The sequence below is a fragment of the Montipora foliosa genome, chromosome 1, assembly GCF_036669935.1.
Source record: "Montipora foliosa isolate CH-2021 chromosome 1, ASM3666993v2, whole genome shotgun sequence".
Classification (NCBI taxonomy): domain Eukaryota; kingdom Metazoa; phylum Cnidaria; class Anthozoa; order Scleractinia; family Acroporidae; genus Montipora; species Montipora foliosa.
The window spans coordinates 19,746,007-19,766,069 of NC_090869.1; the positions used below are offsets into that span (position 1 = coordinate 19,746,007).

Below are 20,063 nucleotides of genomic sequence, written 5' to 3' on the forward strand. Positions count from 1 at the left end.
GCATGAAAAAGTGAAAATGACAAAATGAACATGACTAACAAACAAGACTCAGTTAGCAAAAAGCAACTCTCGCTCGGTGTGTCGAGAAATAAACCATTGAGGCGAATGCTTATTTGGCAGATGAAAGATAGTCTTGCCAAAACCTTACTTGAAGTGTTTCTATTTTAATAGTATCAGTTCGGACAGAATAACTTCAAACGATCATTGTAAAGATGGCGTTCGGAGCCGCTGTTATCATTCTACTGATCGGCTGCTGGTCTATTACCTTGCAAGCGCAAAAGCTTTGCGGTCGCGCTGGAGGCTTGGGACCTTGTCCACCAGGTTTTAAAAGAGAAGCGCCGAAACAAGTTGAAAGAATGGTATTGTTTCGTAAGAGATTCACCGAACCGTACCTTGCACGAAGAAACAAAGCAGCTAGAGCCTATCTTTTGCTGAAGCGCCAGCTGTTGGAAGACGAAGAATGAAGCCAGAGAGAAAGTTTCTCGCGGAATTAGTCAGCCATAGATTGTGAAGTAATTTTGTGAAACATTTCTGAAATAAATGAAAAAACTGTGACAACTTAACCCTGATTTTGTAAAACTACTTGCATTGAAATTGGGCCCTGAGTAGGGTAAGAGTATGTAACAATTTTGTTGTGACACTACCCTAGAGATACACCACAACCAAGAAGTGTGCGACAACAACCATTTTTGTTTTCTGCAACAGAAACTATTTCCATTTTCGTGGGATGCCTGTGGCAACCAATGCAAAATTTCTGTGGATTTTGACACCAATCGACTCGTTTGTTTTCTTTTGCATTGTTATCGTTGCTGTCAAGAAAAAAAAAATCATTTTTATAGTATTTTACAGTGGTAAACTAGCTTTCCTTTATTCAATTGACGCATTGAGCATCCTAGGGACCATGAGCCGGTTTTTTTTTTAAGGAAATACGATCTCGTCCACAGGGTGATTGATCCTTTTTCTTCAGCTCGTTTCATAACGAAAGTATGTCTTTGTGTCACATTTCTGAAAAATAATGTAATGAAGTTTAAAAACTGTCTTCATAGTTCAGCATATACGCATGTGCGAGAGCCATTTATTTCTCACCAACGAGCACAAGTACGTACCACATCGATGACATAATGACTACACTACATAATCTGTATTGGACGTTGGTCACCTAGACTGTGAGACGGACTGACTTTCGATAAGGCCCAATTTAGCACATCCTTGGAGACCCAGTTGTAGCTAATCGGGACGATAGAATGTTCCTGGTGACAGTATATAACAAGAACCGGAAGAACCCCTGGGCACTTCCTCTTACCGAACAAATTCCAGAAGCGTTCAAATTCCCTGCCCTGCACGAACGAATTTTTATGTTTATGCTCGTGAGGTTCATTTTGAGAAAACCCTTCCCGTGGAACTTATGGTTAATATCTGTTGATGTTCTCAAAAACTGTTCAGTTACAGCGGTTATCAGTCACATGCGACCCTCACCGTCATTATTTTATATTAAACTAAAATTTAGATCAATCAAGTGTTTCCATGACAATAGTCCTGCTCTCTTGGCGGCAGTTGAATTCGTCATGGAAACATTTGATTGACGTCCACCTAAATTTTAATTTCGAACTATCAAAAAATGTCGTTGAGCGGGGCGTGTGACTTATAACCGCTTTAAGTCACAACAGAGACCGTCACGACTTAAGTCACTCTGAGTTGTAATAAATGATAAGTTTGTTTCTGCTTAGTGTCACTATCTCAATATGTGTTTCTCAGGATAACTCGTATTTATTTACTCACGTGAGAATTCTTCCAGAATGGACAAGGTCTGTGCCTAACTGAAAGGAAGGAACCACACGGGTTCGGGCAGCGTTTACACGAACGCTGTCTCAAATGGAGAAGGTTGTTCGGTTTTTCATAATTCAAGTGATGATAAGTCACTGTTCACTCTTTTTAGAAACAAAAAGCGAGCTGTCATTTGCCTACCCCACCCAACCCACCCCCACTTCCCCCACCCCCCGTTATTGTCTGAGGAACTGCTATTGACTGTTACTTCATACCCTTCACGCCGCAATCAGCCGTGAGATAGCCCTCCCCGGGTTTCAATGTGCATAATTATATATATATATATATATATATATATATATATATATATATATCTGCATGTATGGGTTACGAGGGTCATAGGACGGACAACGTAGGCTTATAAAGTATATGCTTGAAAACGTTTCGGTTCCAGAATCACGCCTTTTTTGGTCTTCATCAGCTTACAGCACTTGAAGAACTTGATTCTAGAACTTCTTGACAAGAACTTAACAAAATTTGAGCAGTGGAATTGCACAAGTGCGACTGATTCCATTGGCAAAATGTTAGAAACAAATAGAATGGCTGTATTCTGAAATGTCTCACGTAATAAAAACGACATCAAAAGCATTTATTAAAATAATAAAAGAAAATAAAGAAACTGGCCTGCGAATCTCAAAAGGATCCTTTTGGAGTACCTTTAAGTCCATTGGCTCTTTATATGCCTTATCGCAAGAAACTTTCTTCTAAAAGGTGAGAGCTCCTTGCTTCTTATTAAGGTTGGTGATGAGCGACTTGTCAGGGTATGAATGCCTGCTATTATCTTGTACGCCTTTCCCCTTTTTAGGAGGTTCTCGTACATGACTTCTGGGTTATGAAACAAATGTTAAATTCGTATTGTTAACACCATAATACTGAAGAACTAAAAAATTAAAATATACTCTAGTTTGTGAAGCGGCCGGCACTTGTTCCACTGTCACTGTTACAGCCATGATCCATGAATATTTTCTTCTATGGTGAATTTAGTCTGACAGAGGTGTTGGGAAGAAAGGTGTTTGGTATTCCAGACAACTGAGTTTTTAGTAAGGAATGGAAGATTATTTGCATAGGTTTGATTGTGTTTTTATGAACACCACAAGTTATCGCATCCAGCGGTACACTTGAATTGGTACTAGTCCATTGTTCTGCCTTTTAAGCAGCATATTCTTAATTACTATGGAAACTCAACTGACTGTCAGTTAGGCTGTACCGTTGAGCTTGTCACTCCTTTTTTAGTCTTTCGGTTTGTTTTTTGTTCTGTGGCAGTAGTCGTATGTTGTTTTCTTAAGTCATGTCCTCAGATACACTTTTTTTAGCGTGTTTCTTATAGTTTTACATTCGTGATTTTGTGCTGTAAAAACCGAAGTGTCAAAGGTCGTTCGAATCGATACAAGCTTGAAGAAAGATTTGCTAATCATGAGTATTCGGTAGGGAACGCGTAAATGTTTTGTTTCACAGGTGTAACATGACGCAACATTTGACACGGGTGCCAAGGCGAATAGTTAGTTGTTCAATTCAATTCAATTCATTTCAATTCAATCTCTTTATTTAAAGAGGGAGACGTAATAACCTGTTACAGTTTTCTAACTTACGGCCCTCTCCGAGCATTAACCCTCCCAACCATGATACACCACAGAAGACAGACCACAACACCGGGAACTACATGCCCTACTCTTTACGACAAGTGTGCGGGTTCTTTTACGTCCCACAGGATTGTGAACATTGAAGGGTTGTGAGACGGGACCTCCGGCTTATCGTTCTTATCTAGAGGGTCTAACCATTTGCAGATGTGATTACAAAGGTAGCACCTTTTCCTCAGTTATTTAAAGACCCTGAGTGTTGGTCCGGCCGGAGTTGAACTCACGACCTCCCTCGTAACAGCCCAGTGCTCAACCAACTGAGCCATCGGTGCGCGGTTGCCGTTGTTGTTATAGTACAGTAGCGAAAGAAAGAAGAGTCAACCGAAAGAGTGGCAGAGTTGATTTCTGTTCCCCCGAGAAGTTTCTCTTACAGAAATTTACATTTCTTACAAGTTACCAAGTAGGTTACGTTCGCAGAGCTAAGAGTAAGTTTTTGTGTAATTTTACAATACATTTCTTTGACACTCGATAATTAAAATCAGACCTTTTGTCAGTTGCATTAAGTTTTCTTTTCAGTGACAAAGAAAAGGGCCTTGCCCTTAGTAGCTCCCATGTAGTTTTTTGCCCGGTATGTTGTGAAATAACCCACTGCGGTGAGTCTTTATTTGGCAGGTGGAAGATAATGTCTTGCCAATTGAAAATCTTCCTTGCGATACTTCTCTTTTTTGTAGCTAGTATCAGCTCATACAGGATAACTCTCAATGATCATTGTAAAGATGGCGTTCAGAGTCACTGTTATCATTCTACTGATCGGCTGCTGGTGTATTACATTACACGCCCAAATACAATGCCGCCGCAATGGAGCAACTGGAGCTTGTCGGCCGAAAGAATTAAAGTGTTTCCTAAGAAATGTATACAACAGAACCTTGACCTTGAACGAAGAAACAAAGCAACTGGAGCTGAAGCGCCGGCTGCTGGGAGACGAAGAATGAAGTCGGTAAGAAATTCGCTTGCAGGATTGAATCAGTCAGCCACCATTACTGGAATTAAATTTGAAAAGTGACCTTGCAAATAGGATAGGGATTGGTAACACTTTGTTTGTGAGTATCATAGAAAAGCACTACAGCCAAGCAGTATGAAGTAAGAAACTTTCAGACTCATTTTACAAAGCGAGTATCTGTGCTCTGATTTGGAAATGGGATCCCTCTGGGTTGTGGCAGCCACTTCTAAATTTCGGTCGATGTCGATTTTGACGTCAATCGACACCTTTTTTAATGTTTTGCATTGTCGTTGTAACACATAGTAACACTAATAAAAAGTGCTACTTCATGGGTCGTGATTAACCTTGGCACCGGGACTGACAACATCTGACAAAAGTTTCTTCTTTGACTTGAGCCCAACTGCAGCAACAATCGTTCAGATATGCACAAAAACACGTTCACGAGGAAGACCACATTCCTTCATCCAGGGTATTCAGAAAGGCAACAACTTACGTTTCAGGGAGCATCGCACAGAATGGTGAGACAAACATCCGGGAACTTACTTAACCTCAAAGCACGAAATTTCAAAAGGCATCTTCTGACAAAAACCCAAATTACAAAGAAAATGGTGCAAAATGGTAAAACATTTTGCTACAATACAGAAAACCTTAGCAATTTAAAGATTACGTTAACCCGGTGTTTTCAGAAAAGGTATTAAGGAGTGACTTAAGACCATTTTGAGCTCACTAAGACCTGGAAAAGAAATATCAAATCAACTTCAACATTTCTTGTTTTTCGATTTCGTTTAGTGTGGAAAAAGTACTGCATTAAAATCCAGGGTGAGGTTTCTCGTCAATTTCCTTTGCTTAGGTTTACCCGGGAAATCTTAGTCTTAAATGTTAACATCGGATAAGCAAAATTTGGAATTTATGCGATGCGTGAAAGTTGTATAGTAGGACATCCTCCAACTGAAGGCTTCCAATTTATCCAGGTAAGCATATACACACGAGTTAATGCGTTCACAAAAGGTTGGATCTAAAGCAACAACAGCGGAAGATGAGACAGCGGATACAGGTTCAGTAGGCACATCGTCAGAGGATACAGTCGCAGATGAAACAGCAGGAAAACCTAGAAACGGGATCAGGAGTGGAAGGAATCGGTACAGGAGCGACGTCTGACACCAAGACAACAGGAACAAAAGCAGGTGTAGGAGAAACATGGGCAGCGGAAACTTCAGCAAGAGCAGGAGAAGAGTCAGCAGACACCGGAGCATGGGAGCAGTGGACACTGAAACCACATGAGGAAGAGAAAAGTCTGCAAGGTTAGGGTCAGTAGCAACCCCTCCATCTCCAGTGGCCATCTCCTCTTCATCTTACGAGGCCATCAAATACCTCATCAAGCAGAGGAACATAATCAGGGCCATCATCGCCATGAGCAGGCACATTTGATACAGGAAACTTCCGAATCGGGCTATCGTCATCATCAGGAATCCTTATAGCCCCCATTGGGGCATGGGGCCGCAACAATGTCCCTCCTCCACCGAGACTTGTCCTTCGCAATTGCTTGAGCCTCTCTCCATGTCAGACCCATCTCACTTAGTTTAATCGCAGCGGTCTTCCTCCAAGTGGTTTTGGGCCTCACCCTTTTCCTTCCGCCTGCAGGCGTCCACCTAAGGACAACCTTGGGTATCCTCTCTTGCGGCATTCGTAGTACATGTTTCAACCATCTGAGCGGGCGTTTCTTAATTTCGAGGTCGATACCGGTGCATCCAGTCTTCTTGAAGAGGTCGTTGTTGGAAAATTTGTTGGGCCAGAAGATATTGCAGATCTTTCGCAGACAGCAATTGTGAAAGGCACTGACTTTGTTTATGTCCCTTTTGACAACTCTCCAACATTCAGAGCCATACAGTAACACAGACTTAACATTACTCTTGTAGATGCACACTTTGGTCTTTGGCTATACTGTTTAGACTTCCACATCTTTTTTAGTCTACTTAATGCACACCTGGCTTTGTTAAGCCTGTCCTTGATGTCCTTCTGGACACTGCTATCCGTACTGATCACACTCCCGAGATAAGTGAACTGTTCAATATGTTCTAGTAGTTCTCCATCAATGTTGAATGACCTTGTTGCACCCAGAGTTGACACACGTGATTTTGGATTTCTTTTGGCTGATAATCAGTCCCATCGTCTTGGCATTCATATTAAGATCGTCGAATTTCTCCTGAAGATGGGCTGGTGTGCAAAGGATGGCAATATCGTCAGCAAAATCAAGGTCTACAAAGTGAGAGAAGAGAGTCCACTGTATTCCACGAGGTCGTTCAGAAGTTGTTTGGCGCATCACCCAGTCGACTGTAACAAGGAAGAGGATAGGCGAGTGTATGCAGCCCTGGCGCACGCCGGATTTTACTGTAAATGCTTCTGTAATGAAGTTTCCGAGGATGATACTGCATTCGAAGTTATTGTAGAACATCTTAATAAGGTTGATAATCTTAGGTGGTATTCCATATGCTTGGAGGATCTTCCATAAACTTTCTCGGTGTATACTATCGAATGCTTTCTGAAAATCAGTAAAGTTGATTGAAAGAGATGTATTCCATTCGAGAAACTGTTCCAGAATGTTGCGTGAAGCAAAAATCTGGCCCAAGTTGCTCAAACGATGGATAGTGCTATCCGCCGGATAAATCACTATCCACTGGACAATTCAATTGGTTTTTCCTACTTTTTATACGCTGGATAGTGATTTATCTAGTGGATAGCGCTATCCAACGTTTAAACAACTGGGGCCTGGTCCATACAACCTCTTCCTCTTCTAAACCCTGCTTGTTCTTCTCTGAGTGCTGTATCAATAGCCTTTCCAATGTACTTAAGTAGTATCCTGCAGAATATCTTGCTTGGCACAGAAAGTAGGGTAACAATTCCCCTCCAATTATCACAGTTACAGAGATCACCTTTCTTTGGGAGCTTGAATATAAGACCTTTACTCCAGTCTTTGGGAACAACTTCTTGTTCCCAGATCTTGCCGAAGAGGTCTCCAATAACCTGGATGATGTAACTATATCCGCTTTCAGCAGTTCAGCTTGAAGTGAATCAATTGCAGGAGCTTTTCCATTTTTCATGGCTTCGATTGCCGAGCGAACATTTGCTATGCCTGGGGGGCTGGTCAAAGGGTGGATTTGCTGGTTCCTCTGGATCTGACCGATTAAGGACTTCTTCAAAGTGCTGTAGCCACCTCGCAGCTTGCTCCCTTTCTGTTGTTAACACCTCCCCCTGCTTGTCTTTTACTTGCATACTGTGGTTAGAGTTGCTGTCACAAAGCTGTTTAGTGATCTTGTAAACTGTGCCAAATTCTCTCTTCTCTGCTGCTTCCTCTACCTCGCTAGCCAGATTCTCGATGAAGTTCCTCTTGTCCTTTCGTACACTCTTTTTCACTTCTTTATCTTTATTTTTGTATTCCTGCTGCGTCCGTTCAATCTGCCTTGATGACTTAGCATTTAACATCGTCACCCTTACCCTCCTCCTAGCTTCTATTCTGTCCCATGTTTCGACGATCGACGAACAAACACTTTCATAAACCGCTTCCGCAATGTTCGGACTCAATTTATGGTAGAGGTTACACCTTTCCCTCTCGTCAGCTACTTTGGACGAAAAAAAAAATGCCAATTAACAACAAAAACCAGACTCGTGGGCCAAATGATTTTGCCAATTTGGACTTTAACTGAGCGTCATAACGATCTAACACAACAGCATAGATGTGTTATTGAAATTTGTTCACTGTATCCTTCACATGACAAATGTCGGAGCTCCAGGGAACTTCAGGCATGCGCTGGGAAACAATGGTAACAAAACTGGAACCAGTACGTAGGTAGGTACTTTATTAAGTACATTGCAGCGAAAGCTAAATTGTGTATTTACATAATGGTAATAATCTGTACTAATAATTGTAATAAAAAGTAATAATTATAATAGCTAAGATTCCTAAAAATTGTTTACAATTCAGCATGAGGCTAAGAAAAAACTGTTGTTAATTCTATTTGTCTTGCAATGCAGCAAAGTGAAAGTGCGGGCGTGCCTTAGATTATAGTTGCTCTTATAAAGAGGCGGCAACAGTTATTTTCAACTTGTGGTTCGAGTCGCTCATTATGCTTTTAAACGTGCGCACGCAAATGTTTTGGTGATGTTCCGCAACCGTTGGTAAACTCATAAGTGCTAAATCTTGCTGATATTCTATACCAGGAGTTATGATTCGCATTGCTCCTTTTTGAACGCGTTTCAATTCTTGCGAAAGGTAGGCTGGTAGCGCGTGATGGAAAACTAGCGCAGCATAGTCAATGACAGAGCGCACACATGTAGCGTAAAAAAGGCCTAGATCTTCCTGTGAAACACGAGCTCTTTTTCGGTTGAATAAGAAAATAGAGCCTCTTAGCTGCCTTCTTAGTAGTTTCCGTGATGTGCGCATTCCATGTTAAGTCACCAGAGATGGTAACACCTAAAAGTTTAGCATGTTTAACTAACTTGACGCTCTCCTCTCCTATGACTACAGGATGAAAGACTCAATCTGATGTAAAGCTAATGCGGAGCTCCTTACATTTGTCTGTGTTTAATTTGACTCTGTTTCTGATTGGTCAATTTACTACGTCATTTACAATACCTTGAGCCTCGCTATGAGCGTCGAAACAAGACAATGCACCCTGAGATTTCAATCAGCAGATCGCTTTAAACAGCACTGAGGTCCTAAACTAAGTTTAGCTAAGTTTCAAATACCTGTTTCCTCTCCAGGGAGGCAGAGAGTTAGAGAAATGTCGGCTGTTAGACCGTATGTGATAGATCCCCATCCTAAACGTTTTTCCTCAACTGACTTGTCGTAAGATGTTGCCCAATAAATATCACGCTGCGTAGTCATTTTGTAAAAGATATGGTGCGTACTTTTGCGTATTGGTACGGAATACAATCACATTTAGTGCATGCGCATTTATTGGCCCACTTTCAACTTATTGCGTCAAGTTTAAAAAACGAAAGGCAATGAGCCAACGTGAAACACTATAAATACCAATATTTCTTCACAACGATGGCGACAATGCAAAACGTTTCGACCAAAATTTAGAATTGGCTGACACAGGCATCCCACGTAACTAAAATAGTCACATCTCCGACACTTTGTTCGAAGATCCGTCTGCTCTTAGACTTTATACTTTCAGTATAACGGATCTTTTTATGAACACCAAGAAGGCGCAGCAATGGAAAGCCCGGTCGCTGTAGTTATTGCTAACACTACGTGGAGGTGTTTGAAGAACAAGCAATTGAATCCGTAACCTACAAGCCTAAGACTTAAGTCTAGAAACGTTTCTTTGATGACACCCTAACCATCCTGAATCGCAGTAATCATTACGTCAACGATAGCAGTCTGCGGTCGAAATGTCGCGGTCTGCAACCTAAATGACTACATCGGGAAACAAATGATTATATCATTTATTATTTGTTTACTACCACGATGACCTATGACCACCTCTTTACAATATTTGTTTATTCGAGTTACTGTATACTATCTTGCTTTACAATCTATCGCTTGTTCGATGCTCAAGCAGCTTCCTTTCTGACTTTATTCCTCAGTCGTCTTTAATTAAGCAGCTGGCGCTTCAGTAAAAAGTCGGCTCAAGTAGCTTGTTTCTTCGTGCAAGGTATGCCGCGGGTCCTGTGAGTTTCTTACGAAATACTTCCATTCTTTCAACATGCTTATGCGCTTCTCTCTTATAACCTGGCGGACAAAATTGAAGGCAGTATGCCTCCAGTGTGGACGCAAAGTGTTTGCATGCGCTTGCAATGTAATACACCGGCAGCCCATCAGTAGAATGATAACAGCGACTCTGAACTTCATTTTTAAAAAGGGGCATACCGGGCATGTAAATCAGCTCTTTATGAGCAATTTCACGCGCGTAGAATGATTTTAAGGGACCCCGGATGTGAGTCTTTATGAAGTACTGTGGTTTGGTTTGGTTTGACTCATATAAGAGTGTCCTGTTAATGATTCACGAACCCCAAAACTGCATATTTTATTTGCTGCAATAGATGCAAAGAGGTTATTTATCAAAACGAAGTGCTTTATTGGTGGAGTGTCACATAAAATTCTGTTCTAAAGCTGCTCCTCAGTAATTACAAACAGAAAAGTTCACATAAATTGATCTTGGCCAATCAGCTTTACCGTTCCGATAATTGGACACCAATGATATATCTATAGAGAGGTATGTGAAATTATATGCTTCTGATCGAAAAAAAAAATCCCCATAAAAAGGACTCATCAAGCTTTTATAAATTTATTTGATTATCCATCATTTGGGCGCAAGCTGTTTTGAAGTCCAAGATGGTTGCGTCTGGGTTATAAGTTTCCAGTATTTTTAAAATATTTCTTTGAAGAAGTTCCAATCAATTTCATTGTAAACAGGATTTCCTTTGTTAATCAGGTTAACCAGTGAAGATCGTACATCAGTAGAGAACGTACAAGACGAAACACTCAAGAAAGGAAAATGAGGTTTGTTGACCCTTGCTGTGAGAAGTTTCATTCATCAGTAAGTCACAATTCCGAACTAAATGGTCTGAGTGAAGTGTTTGTCGTGGGCGTTTCTGTTTTGATGAAATGAATAATAATGGCTGGCCAAGGAGGGTCTTAAGAACTTATTAAGCTCATTGCATGAAACATACAAATAATAGATTTCTTTAACTAAAGGATTGCAATTACCACACCGATTTTCCTAAAGAGAGTCAAACAAAACCAGTACGTTTCAACCTGTTTTAGCAATTTGGCAATGATATCAACTTCATGGAGACATCGCAGAGCTGGAAAACGGGCAGTTGATAAAATAGGCTTTTAAAATTAACAAACAAGAATGAACAGGCTTGAGTGTGATTTAGTTTAATTTTAAAATTTTGTGACAAGAGTAAGCTGGTAGACACGTGTTTCTAGACTAGGAGGCCGTTCTTTGGTGCTTTTCTACAATATGCAATCACGATTCATAAGGCAATAGACCTAATCGGTTAACTCAATGTTGTACCTAATTTAAATCTCCCGGGATTAAGATTCTTTGTGTGTTGTATTTGCATAATAATGTAGCATTCATATTCAAATGATAAGGAAATACCTGGAACAAAACATATATTCCCAAAGGGTTTGAATTGGGTACAACATTGAGTTAGCCGATTAGGTCTATTGGTCTAAGAGCAGTTTTCAAATGTTGGACGAAAGTAATTAAGTGATTGCAATCGCTACGCTTAGTGATTGGTTTAAAAATCTCGCACCAGTTTATCAACCAATGAAAAAGAAAACCAAAATCAAGTACAACTTTTACGAGCGAGTATTCCTGCGCTTAGGGCAAGTTACATTGAATTGCTACGAATTTCGATTGGTTCATTGTGCTGTTTGCATCTGCTGTGTCGCTCGAAGTAATTACTAATAAGTATTTGTTTTGCGACAGTCAGGTGAACCGCTCTAACACGCCTAACAGAAAGGATAGGTTCTGAGAATATGGTTGAGTATCATGTTTTAATTCTGACCTGATGTTTTCATTCGTCTCACGTTGCCCGACTTTTTCATGACGGGCATGTAACATGGAGTTTTCATTTAGGGCATATAAAATCGAGATTCATGCTGGGCATGTAAACTTGAATTTCCATGCTGGGTATGTAAAATCCTGTTTTCATGCTGGGCATGAAAAATTGAGTTGGCATGTATGCTGAGCATGCCAATTGAATTTTCATGCCGGGCATGAAGACCACCTTTTTTTTCAAAATGATCTCTCCATACCAGGTGTATCAGTCCTCCCTTGGTCGCGTATTGTTCATCATACCTATTCAACGCAGCAACCAGGGCGTGAAAAAACACGCAACATTCTCTCCCAGCCTTTTTCCGGAGCTTACGCGCGCAAGATCAGAAATGAGTTATAAGCTTTTCGCGTGGGACAGGCATGCATGAAGAAAAATGGCCGTCGTTAAAGAATATGGTCTCCACAGTAGAGATTTTAACAGAACTGCCCATCTTGAAAACAAACTCCTGTTATTTTCCATGATTGTTAAGAAATAGCGAAAACGAGGGCATGATTACTAGAGGCAGCACGCTGAAGATTTTGGCTCGAATTCAGGTTTTCATTTTTAATGGACATGAAAAATTGGCAAAAATCATGCGCCTTCAAGAAAAGATTAAAGAATCAGGAAATCCTTTTTGTTTGTAAGCCATTTTTAATTCGAGTAAAAGCTCCGTATTCCTTTACAATCTATGCATGGCTGACTCAAACATGCAAACAAATTCTTTTCCGTGACTCATTCGTCGTCCTTAAGAAGTTAAGAAGATGGCCATTCAGCATCGGCTCCAGTTGCTTTGTTTCTTCGTGCAAGGTACTGTTCTTTGAATTTCTTAGGAAACACTTCAATTTTTTCAACTTGTTTTGGCTCATCTCTTGAAAAACCTGGCGGACATGGCCCCATTCCACCAGCTCGGCCGCAAAGTACTTGGACGTACGGTTCTTTGAATAACTTACGAAACACTTCAATTTTCTCAACTTGTTTCGGTGCATCTCTTGTATAACCTGGCGGACAAGCTCCAGTTCCTGGAGTGCGGCCGCAGGCGTGCGATAAAATACACCAGGAGCCGATCAGCAGAATGATGACAGTGAAACTAAACGCCATCTTTTTAAAGTGATTCTTTGAAGTTGTCTGTTCGAACTGATACTATAATAAAGGAAAATACTTCAAATGAGATTTTGGCAAGGCTATCTTCTTTCTTGCAAAAAAATGCTACTAGGATTCTACTAAAAACTCTTTAAGCTACTAAGATTATGATTGCGTCGTGGAATCTCCTAGTTTCAATTCTCGACTCTTTGAAAAAGGTGTGCAAAACAATCAGACAAAATTTACGAATGTTAAGTTATTTGGTTACTTGTAAGAAATGTAAGGTTCTGTTGGAGACACTTCTCGGGGGAAGAGAAATCTGACAGTCTTTTGGTTAACTGTTCTTCCTTCCGCGACTGCAACAACTAACTCCCTAGCGCAATTACAGCAATTTTATACGGCCCTTGGTACCGACCTGCTAAACCCGTGTCAATCATAAATTATGTCATGTAACATCTGGCAAACAAAACATGCTTGTCAGTCCCGACATTAGCATATCAGAGAAGCTTGTATCTATTCGAACGACCTTTTTCACTTCATAACACAAAATCAGGGATAAAAGACTAATAGGAACACACTACAATAGCTTCAGACGAAACCTATCCTAGGACTCGCGATCGATACAAAACAACTTTGGAGGCCAGGTACACAACGAAACGAGAACTGTACGGGTCCGCAAATGATCCCCAGACTGTACCGCAAATGATACCAGGACCGCAAATGATCCCGGAACGCAAATGATCCCCATTTTGGACCACAAATGATCCCGATAAAAAAAGTAAGGAATGGCATGGAGGATGGAATGGTCTGGATAGATAATTTATGTGAAGAGCGCTTATTTTTATTAAAATCACTTTAAATCATGGCTCACAACAGGTTTATACCTCATTACAGTTTTTCAGAAAGACTGGATTTTGTTTCTTACCACGTTGTTTTAAATTTGCCACATTTAAATATCGGATACAATGATCAAAAACTAACTTGGACGCAATTCTAATTGTTACCAGGGGCCCGTTTCTCGAACAACTCTGTTCGTGTTGGACGTGAAACTATTCAACCGTCCTCTTTTGTTCGTAGTCTTGGAGTTCGTAGTCTTGAAGTGATACTCGATCCCAGTGTTGATATGGAAGACCACATTAAAAAGATATGTAAGACATGTCATTACCACTTAACTAATATTAGTATAACACCCAACTTAATAGACTTACATTGGTTGCCTGTTGATTACCGTATTATGGAATAGCATATTAAGTACATCTTCAAGAAATGCCATTCCTTTCTAGTCTTCCTCTTTGCACCAATTTTTCTTTCTTTACTTGTTAATGATATCGTGGTTTTGTAATTTCCCTTTATTTTCTATTCTTACTTTTATTAATATATGTTGGTTTATTATATAGATATTGATGAAATACCAGGCTTTCTCCTTTTACTAAAAAGTCATATCTTCACCGCGCGCAGTGAACATATCATTTTTATCTTTCACATGTGAGGATATAGGTGTTGTCATGGTAATCAAGACGATTAGCCAATAAAACGCGACCTTTCTCTTCACTGTAAGATACTTTTGTGCTTCATTATAATTCTTCTCTACTACATTAACATTTTTATTGCAAAATTTGACATTATCATGATTTGTTTTTCATAACTTTCATATCTTGTTTCATGTTACACAACATGCGTGTTTTAGCGGTTGGTGACCACTTTTTCATCGTTTCGAAACTGCATAAAACAAGTTGTTTTAAATCTAGACATTTCATCAATATCTATATAATAAACAGAACATTACATGGCCGCTTGGGGATACGAATTTTATCTTCTCGTGCTGAAAGTATCTCTCACTCGTTCGCTTCGCTCACTCGTGAGAGATACTTGCAGCACTCGAAGATAAAATTCGTATCTCCGCGCGGCCATGTAATATCCTCTATTTCTTTCATTACGTTGTGCAAAGAAAACAAGATAAAATCAAAAAATTAAATTAAAATATCATTATTATTATTATTATCATTATTATTATTAGTAGTAGTAGTAGTAGTAGTAGTAGTAGTAGTAGTAGTAGTAGTAGTAGTAGTCACAGCGTCGGATATAGGAGGAGGGTGCAGGGAGTACCCAAGTCCAAAAAGAAAAAAACAGAAGCAAACAAATCAACAAAATTTTATACCGTCAAAGCACCAGACGTGAAATGGTAAACAACCGCACGAAACATCCGGCGAAAACCCTGGGCCGCGACACGGATTGGTCGATATTAGAAAGGAAAGGAACACGACAGGGATACCAATCTCGTACCCAGAGTCCTCGGGCTTTTTAGTCAAAGGGTGAGCGTCCGGATAGACTCTGGGATAATGGCCTCCATTTTCCCAGTAAACGTGGGTTCAGATCGTATTGCGCATGCCTGAGTTCAAACAGAAAAGAGAAAACAGTAAACAGTAGAAATGGCGGGTTGAAAGTACTCGAGTAACAAAAATTTTAGCCCTACACACCATAAAAAAAACTAGAGAAATCTGCCTTCATGGGATGCCCAATACATGGGATGTCCACTTCATGGGATGCCCACTTCATGGGATGCTCAGGGGGCAAATACATATATATGCCCCCTGAGCATCCCATATAAATGTCTTTCGAAACAATAGAAATCAAAATGGCCGCCGTATCGGTAAAAAGGTCTATTGCAGATTCGTGACAATTTGTAGTTAGGGCTTTAAAAGCAAACTGCTGGGATTGCAATGATTTCTACATAGGGAAAAAAAAACGCCGATTACGAGACAGAAAAACAGAACATTTTAAAGCCCTAACTACAAATTGTCACGAATATGTAATTGCTGATCATGTTTTCTTAACCAACCATAGAATTAAGTGGGATCATTTTGAAATAGTAGCAACTGGTCGATCAGACATGCATTGCAAAATTAAAGAGTCTCTGTTGATCCGTGATCTAAAGCCAGCCTTAAATGAAAACGTTGCCAGTGAGAAACTTTAGCTCTATTATTAGCATATTCTTGTCGTTTTATGTCAAGCAACCTTTCAAGGATTTCTCCCCAAAGAGACCGATGAAATGTTTTCCGACGGTACTTTTGCAACAGTGCCAGTAATCAGTTTTTAACAGCCTGGGAAAATTTCCGTGCGATATTAGACCTAATTCAAACCCCGCCGATTTATTATTTTTGTGATTTATGTATTTCCGTGGCAGGAAGAAAGAGCTACGATTAAAGAGAAACTTACCTTGATAACGGTTCGACCTTGCGTGTAAATGATGGCTACTAAGAACCCTCTCAAGTTCTTTCTTATGCTAGGAAAAATGTAAGTGATTTGGAAATAATAATAATAGGTATTCCATGTTTTCCCGATGTGTTTATATAACCAAGGGAAACCGAAGAATGGCTACTTTCATTTACTTGTCTTACTAATATTAATTGGTATTTTTGAGATCTTGCTTTTTGCTTTGGAACACCCTCGAGGAAAAATAAAAAGCTGAAGTATATCTCAATAAGGCCTGTGTTGCGATCAAAGGTTCGTTTCTTGTCGTTGTTTCCTTGGGAGATTTTAAACGCAGTCTTAAACGAAGTCTCTCTGAAATGAAAAGGGCTTATCGTGGTTTTGTAATTTCCCTTTATTTTCTATTCTTACTTTTATTAATATATGCTGGTTTCTTTCATTACGTTGTGCAAAGAAAACAAGATAAAATCAAAAAATTAAATTAAAATATTATTATTATTATTATTATTATTATTATTATTATTATTAGTAGTAGTAGTAGTAGTAGTATTAGTAGTAGTAGTAGTAGTAGTCGTCGTCGTGGTTTTCGTCGTCGTCGTCGTCGTCGTCGTCGTCGTCGTCGTCGTCGTCGTCGTCGTAGTAGTAGTAGTAGTAGTAGTAGTAGTAATAGTAGCAGTAGTCACAGGGGCGGATATAGGAGGAGGGTGCAGGGAGTCCAAAAGGAAAATAAACAGAAGCAAACAAATCAACAAATTTTATACCGTCAATGCACCAAACGTGAAATGGTAAACAACCGCACGAAACATCCGGCCTTCGACCTCAAACGAAAACCCTGGGCCGCGACACGGTTTGGTCGATACTAGAAAGGAAAGGAACACGACAGGGACACCAATCTCGTACCCAAAGTCCCCGGGCTTTTTAGTCAACGGGTAAGCGCCCGGATAGACTCTGGGATAATGGCCTCCATTTTCCCAGTAAACGTGGGTTCCGATCGTATTGCGCATGCCTGAGTTTAAACAGAAAAGAGAAAACAGTAAACAGTAGAAATGGCGGGTTGAAAGTATTCGAGTAACAAAAATTTTAGCCCTACACACCATAAAAGAAACTGGAGAAATCTGCCATTATGGGATGCCCAATACATGGGATGTCCACTTCATGGGATGCCCACTTCATGGGATGCTCAGGGGGCAAATACATATGCCCCCTGAGCATCCCATATAAATGTCTTTCGAAACAATAGAAATCAAAATGGCCGCCGTATCGGTAAAAAGGTCTATTGCAGATTCGTGACAATTTGTAGTTAGGGCTTTAAAAGCAAACTGCTGGGATTGCAATGATTTCTACATAGGGAAAACGAAACGCCGATTACGTGACAGAAAAACAGAACATTTTAAAGCCCTAACTACAAATTGTCACGAATCTGCAATTGCTGATCATGTTTTCTTAACCAACCATAGAATTAAGTGGGATCATTTTGAAATATTAGCAACTGGTCGATCAGACATGCATTGCAAAATTAAAGAGTCTCTGTTGATCCGTGATCTAAAGCCAGCTTTAAATGAAAACGTTGCCAGTGAGAAACTATATCTCTATTATTAGCATATTCTTGTCGTTTTATGTCAAGCAACCTTTCAAGGATTTCTCCCCAAAGAGACTGATGAAATGTTTTCCGACGGTACTTTTGCAACAGTGCCAGTAATCAGTTTGTAACAGCCTGGGAAAATTTCCGTGCAAAATTAGACATAATTCAAACCCCGCCGTTTTATTATTTTTGTGATTTATGTATTTCTGTGGTAGCTAGAAAAAACAAACAGCACTGAAACTTGTCAGCTGACCAAACAGCCTGAGGACTCTAGATACGAGATTGGAGGGATACACGACTCGCCCGTACCCAGACTTCCATCAGGTTTCCGAGCTCACTGAATAAGACCTGCTACCACCCACTTAGTGACTGATCAAGACTCACTGGTAGACCAGAAGAGTAAAGAAAGCTATCCACACATGACTTCACCCTAATAACATCAACAGGAATAACGGAATCGAGATTCCTGGAGCGTGGATACAAACGAGCAAGAAACATGACAGGAAATCGGGACGTGAAGGATACGACGAGGGAGCAATTTCGAATCGGTCATCTCGGGAAAATACTCTTGCAAAGAAACAATAAGGATCGAAACCCACCTATCACAGCCGACCTTCGTGGTACATATAGTAGTGCGTAACCACTTGACCTTATCACCTGATAAACAAGAAAAGTATGTGATCGAAACGTCGCTGTCTACAACCCAATTCAAGTGACTTCATCGGGAGACAAATCATGTCTTTATATGTTTTATTGCTTGTTTACAACCGCTATGACCAATAACCGCCTCTTTTACGATATTTTTTTCAAATTTGATTCGAGTTACGGTATACTACATTGCTTAAATCTATAGCTGACTCGATGCGCAAGCAACTTCCTATCTGACTTCACACGTCGTCTCTAAGCAGCTGGCTCTTCAGCAAAAAATCGCTTCTAACTGCTTTGTTTCTTCGAGCGAATTTCTTACGAAACACTTGCATTCTTTCAACTTGTTTCGTCTCTTTTCTTTTCCCAGGTGGACAAAGCCCCGTGCTTTCAGCGTGGACGCAAAGTATTTCCGCTTGCAATGTAATACACCAGCAGCCCATCAGTAGAATGATAACAGTGACACTGAACGTCATCTCTACGATTATCGCTCGAAGTTATCCTGTCTGAACTGATACTATAAAAGAAGAGAAATACTGCAAATAACATTTTGGTTAGACTATATCTTCCATCTTCCAAATAAAACACTCCACAGTGGTCATTTTGAGACATAGCGAATAAAGAAACTCTACAGGGGCTCCTAAAAGGAAGATTTCGTTCTTGCCAACCGAGTTGAGGCCCATAACCAGGAACCGTATGGAATAAAAGATCTCTTTTTTTCCAGACACTCGTTTCATACTAAATCATGATAGGAGAACATTTTCATTGACTATACAGCGGTTTTCAATTGAGCGTCGAAAGTAATTAGCGAATTGCTTTGGTTTATGATTACTTGACTCAGTGATTGGCTCAAAGTGTTCGCGCAACTTTTTCAACCAATCAGAAGTGTAGCCAAAACCAATTGTGGCTCGCGCGTGCGCATTTTCCTGCGCTGTGTCGGCTACGTGTAATTACTTCGAGTTTTTATTGGTTTACCGGATATTTTGATTGGCCAAAGTATTACAGCTGTTACAGTGATAGTGCAACCAGTCCGGCTTCATCATGAGGATTTGGGGGGGGGGGAGGGCGAGGCGATGGGGGGTCTGTTAAGGCTGGTTGGGCACCAGTCTGAAGGGTGTCAAGTAATAGACCGTAGGCATAAGAGTTCACCAGACCATAATGGCGGACGGGACGGACAGGAAAATAGGACCTCGCTTTTTGCGGCTACAAAAGTGAACTTTGATTAATCTTCACTTCAATGATGAAAAATCTTTTCGATTTGAAACCGTGTTCTTGTGAACGCTGCCTGAACGGAATGAAAAAGAAAACCACTATCCTTGGCTGAAGTAGTAGTGCTGATGAGTTCTTAATGAAATTTTACGAAAAAACAGCAATGACAGAATTACGACTACTTGCGATTTTTTCCTTGATTCCAGGAATTAAGTTCATTGTCTACTAGCTTTGGGATTTGCTACATGCGCCGCGGATTAAAGAGAAATTTACTTTGATAACGGTTCGACCTTGCGTGTAAATGATGGCTACTGAGAACCCTCTCTAGTTCTTTCTTATACTAGGAAAAATGTAAGTCATTTGGAAATAATAATAGGTATTC

General features: G+C 40.2%; 1 long non-coding RNA gene across 1 annotated transcript in view; it reads right to left on the reverse strand.

Moving 5' to 3' along the window:
* Positions 1–12,583: 12,583 nt before the first annotated feature.
* The window catches only part of LOC137975851 (uncharacterized), an 8,625-nt gene continuing 1,145 nt past the window's right edge, over positions 12,584–20,063 (reverse strand). Inside the window, exons 2-3 of the long non-coding RNA XR_011117646.1 lie at positions 18,427–18,989; positions 12,584–13,095 (exon numbers count right to left, since the gene is read on the reverse strand). This is a non-coding gene — a long non-coding RNA (uncharacterized lncRNA). The remainder of the gene's footprint in view (positions 13,096–18,426; positions 18,990–20,063) is intronic.